This window comes from Cariama cristata, unplaced genomic scaffold, assembly GCF_000690535.1.
Source record: "Cariama cristata isolate BGI_N322 unplaced genomic scaffold, ASM69053v1 scaffold196, whole genome shotgun sequence".
NCBI lineage: Eukaryota > Metazoa > Chordata > Aves > Cariamiformes > Cariamidae > Cariama > Cariama cristata.
Window position 1 is genome coordinate 12371 of NW_009620163.1, and position 5399 is coordinate 17769.

Sequence of the window (5399 nt, forward strand, 5' to 3'; positions counted from 1 at the left end):
GCCTATGCTTCTCTCTGTTCCCTTCTTTGAAGGTAGCTTTTAAAAGGGCACTTCTTCCTCAAGACCAACTGATCCCGATCTTTGTTTTCAAAGGAGGGTACTAAGTGAAAGTCATAGAAAATACTACTTGTCACTCGATTTGCTTGCAACCGATGTGTTATCTTTGGGCCATAAGCACTTAAGTAAGTAACTTAACATGTGGTGGTCCTGTGCAGGCCAATTAGATTGGTCACACGTGAAATCAAGTCACTTAACTAAACACCATGGATTTTTGCAGGTTTTTCAACAAAACTTCTCTGAATGGCTTACTGCCTGTATGATAACTAACACAATGTTACAATATTTTTTAAAATGTTGAATATGTAGTTTTGGAAATGTATTTTAAGGATTTTCTTTAAGGAAGCTAAAATTTGGCAGAGTTTGGATACTTTCTGGGTTCTGTTTTTTGCCGTTCCTGGGAAAATGTGCCTAAACTTGTCTTACTCCCGTTCAGAAGCTGATATTCCCATAAAAACATCAGTTCGCACATATATTAAAACAGTGGTTTCCCTCCTCTGACTCAGATTTTGCTTATCTTACCAAAACCTTCTGCCATATAGATCCAGGTGGGTAAGTAGAGAAAAATACAATATTTCCTACAGGGCATTTGTCTGCTTGATGCTGCTGCCCAGGTGCTAGCGAAGGTTGAGGATTACTTGCTCCTTGAGGACTGTCAGTCTTGGACTGTCAAAATACATATTGACCAGTCCAAAGCCCACGTGACCAGAACAGCCCGAGTACAGCGGACTGTGCCAGTGCTGTGGGAGTGAGAAGGATAGGAGACTTAAGCTGAGGACATCGGAGGCACAGCCTGAAAAAGGGGAACTGGGTATGGAAAGGTAAAGAGGCTGCGAGGTCGCAGGAGTTGGTTAACAGGAGACAGTCCTCCTTTGGAGATACAGTTAGGTAGGAAATAACAGGTAAGAGTAGACTGATGGAAGAGTAAGCTCTCTGGATTGAGGGAAGAGAGCAGAGAGGTTGATAGTTACTGGAAATATCAGAATCTGTAAGAGAGCTTGGCCAGCAGAAGTCAATCCTACCTACTGCTTTATTAGTTCAGGTAGAACAAGACTGTATTGGAGATCTTAAGCATCATAATTTTCCAGGTGATGTAAGCTCGGTGGTATGATTTTACACCATGGCATTTCTAACATGTGGTGGATTTCTTTTTTCTTTCCTCAGCTTGCTCTTCACCAGTTTGTTTTTTTTCAAGCTTTCTCTGCTGAAAGAATAACCAAATGCTAAACTCAAATACTTGCAAGTGGAAAATGTCGGCATAGAAGGCAGTGGGCTTCTTCAGATGACATGGACCTCTAACATATCGCTATAGCTGCTCCTGTAATTGCTGGGGTTCCCCCGTATGACCCTACTTTACTCAGTGTGCATGGCATCCATTATTTATTTCACAGCATTGAAACTTTGAAAAATTACTAGTTTGTCATAAGCCTTTCTGTGTTACCCTTCCTACAATATTAAAGAAATGAAAATAAATTCCCTAATTCCTGTGGAAGGTAATTAAGGCTAGAGTTCTTTATGCATGGAAAAAGCATGGTGACTAATGATCACAAGTACCTTTCGTGCTCGGTATGAGGTAGGTAAGGCATGATGTGTTGGAATCCTTAGCTTAATTTTCAATTACAGCTGTTGAGCTGTTCAAATCTGGCACGGCTGGGTTCATCCCTGCTGACAGTCATGGTCCAGTCTGGGGCATAACCCTAGGACTAGATTTTGGTCATTGTGTGTGCTGGAGGATGACCCAGCATCACCGTTTGCGCATTCTACTCTTTTTCCTACACGTGTGCTGTTAGTACTTGCCTGAGTCCTGAGCTGGATGAATATTTGGTCTGGTCCAGTATGTCAATTTTTGTTGTAAACATGGGCAGTGTTTCTTCAGTCAAGCGGATGGCAAATGAGGAGTATGCATACAAGTGGCTTAATTTTCCCCAACTTTAGCAGCTTTCAATTTAATCACCTATTTTGAATTAGTTATGCAGGCCCCCGTTGAATCAGCAGTGAAAGAATGGAACTCTTTGAGGGCAGCCATCCAGCCAATTCCTTGTCCACCGAGTGGCCAATCCATCAAATCCATGTCTCTCCGAGTTAGAGACAAAGATGTCATACGGGTCAGTGTCAAATCCTTTGCATTTGACAGTCCAGGCAGATGACGTCAGTTGTTCTGCCCTTATCCGCCAATGATGTAACCCCGTCATAGAAGAGCACCAAATTTATCAGGCGTGATTTGCCCTTAGTGAAGCCGTGTTGGCTGTCACCAATCACCTCCTTATTTTCCATGTGCCTTAGCATAGTTTCTAGAAGGATCTACTCTATGATCTTGCCAGGCAGAGGTGAGACTGACTGGCCTGGAGTTCCTCGGGTCTTCCTCTTTTCCCTTTTTAAAAATGGGGGTTATGTTTCCTCTTTTCCAGCCAGGGGGAACTTCCCTGGACTGCCACAACTTCTCAAATGTGATGGATAGTGGGTTAGCCACTTCATCCACCAGTTCCCTCAGGATCTTCATCAGAGTAATCAGAGTAATTCAGGTCATTCTGAATACTCCGTGGGGAGGTGGGATCTGCTAGCCAGCAACCTCTGTGATTCTGGAGCACACCTCAGTGAGCAGTTTAAACTAGCTACTTGATTTCAAAGAAGCTAAGGTTTAGTCATCAAGAACCAAATTTGCCGCTTTATTTTGATATTGAAGTTAAGCAACGTGCCCACATCGTGCAAGAACTCCATAACAGATACAGAAATAGCATCTTCTACACAATCTGGGATGATGATTAAGTACCGTAACCTTGACACTCCTGTTCCCTCTTGGAAGTTCCTAGCATCTTTCGTAACACACTTCCTGCACTTTCATACTTCTTGCAACAAAGGAGACCATAAAGATCTACAGAAAACTGTCTTTTGTTACACAGCAACAGAGAAGACTTTAAAGAGGGGGAGATGCTATGTAACTCCAGAAGTGAAGATGGTTTTATAACGCATGGGCCCAAGAGACCTAAACATAAGAGATAAGGGAACTTGGTTGTAGTATTTGCTACCGTTTTAGTGGCTTGCTTAGTTAAAAGGTCTGAGGAATATGTGTAGAATATATATATCTGGAATATAATGAGCGTAACTGAGCTTTGTATGTTCATGCAGATGGTGCTTGTTGCAGAATGGTAGGTGGCATTGCGTTTCTGTTCCCTTCCCTCTGTCCTCCCCACCCGTGCACGCTTTGGGGTGAAAACAGCTGCGTTTGGAATATCTTGAACTCGTATAGATCCACGGACTTGATCCAGAGGTACTTTCTGATAGTTTGCCACTGCTGCTAACCAGAGAATCGGACTATAGCTTTTTTCCTCCGCTTTGAGTTGAACAGTACATGAATATGCAGACTATATGTCCAACATAAATATATATATGTATTTATCTGGAGACTGAAGAAATTATTTATGGTAACAGTGCTAGGTTATAGCACCATTTTTTTATCTATTTAGAGAAATGACCGCAGCACTCTTATCTTGAGGATTAGGGAGGACTTCTAAAATGAAACTTCGTCTCTGGATTATAAAGAGTATATCTCTAAAAGAGAACCTGAGTGAATTTCAAAGGAAGATCTGATCCAAGAAACGCAGCACGCTTTATCTAAAATAACAAATGATTTCTTGATAGCTTGAATCTACTGTAGGATTAAAACTTCTTGGCATATATAGCAGCTCAGTTGATCACTTGAACTACAATTAAAAAGTAGAACAAGTACACTCAGAATATTGTTTTTGTGTCAGAAATGCTCCTTCATGCTTGAAAATGATAAAAAATTGCAATCGATCCTTACAACTGTTGTGTTCATCTTTATTGATCAGGCAAAAGAAAGATAAATCGCAGCCCAAATAAGATTATAGTAAATGTTAGCATCGTAGGGGACTGTAGGATGATAGAGAGCTATTCATCATCTCAAATGGTGACCTGTCCGCACTCGCACCATAGTCAGTCTGCTGTCTAATCGCATACCTATTGATTTCATCTACGTCCGAGGAACCTGGATGTGACTGTCATTGGGCAGCTGAGATTGCTAAAGGCTAGGAGGTCACTGGTGTGAGGAGGATTTCATTTTCATTTTCTTACTGGCCAACGATGATTTATGAAAAAATAAATGACCCCAAGTCACATGCGTGGAAACCTTGATCCCAGTACAAATGAATTATTAGGTCTGAATCTCAGAAGCAAGAGTGCAGAAGACCACTGTGCTCTTTGTGATCCGTGCATGACCTTTGACTGCAGTGGATGTTACACAATTTGTTATAATTTGTGGTAAAATATTAGACTTGCAATATAATTTTACCTGTGTCCGGAGTTGGTATTTTTTTTCAGTGATTTCTGTACATTTCAAGATTATAATTCATAAGGAAGAACTTCAAAAGGTGATATCCTGAAAAGGAGAGGAAAAATGTTTTTCCTTTTATTTTTGTAGATAGCGCTGCCCCTTTCAGCGTTTCCATCAAGTGTTTTTGCCATAGTGGGCTATCTTACCTGCATTCTTCGTAGCACAATTTGGCACAGATAAATGTTGCTCAGGAAATGTTTACTAACTCAGTGATCAAGGAGACTATGTCATGTTTGACTTTTACAGAAGAATGATCTCTCTAGTTACAGGGGGTTTTAATTTTTGTTTTCCATAACAATGTTTTAGGCATATTGCTTTTTCATACGTCAATGTTTTAAATCAATAAAACTGCTTACTTTACCCAAAATAAAGTTGGAATGACGCTTTCTATGGACTGCATTGTGCCATTCACGTGTTAAATGTTTTAAAGATGCGCAATCATGTTGTGGCATGAATAACCTTAAACCATGATATTAATAGGTAGATTGTTAAAATCAGGATTCAAAATGTTTTTTGTGTAATCATGCAGTGTATGATTGTAAGAGTTTTGTTGCCATGTTAACACGACTCCCTGGGATGCCAGATGATTCAGGAGCTGCAAAGCTACGGAAGAGTTCTTGCAAGTGCCAACAAAATCTTAATACATCTCCACGACCTGTTTGCTCCACCGTTCAGAGAAAAATGGTTTTAGAGAACTTTTGAACTGTTTTCACTTTTCTTTATTCCTCCAACTGTGAAGCCAGGTGCCTTAGTTATTACATCTTAAGTCCAACTGTGCTAAGGCTATAAAAACCTCTTTAAAAATACCAAGTATATATTATCTAGACATGAAGCATTACGACATTATAGTGATTTGTCTTTGAATATCCTACATCCCACTGAGAAACTTTGCCATTTTCAAGTGTAGAAAAGTTCTATTGCTTGATGATTCAATCTTGTCTTGCCTGCATTTTGGAAATTAATAATTTGGTGGAACTGAGTGAAAGGCATT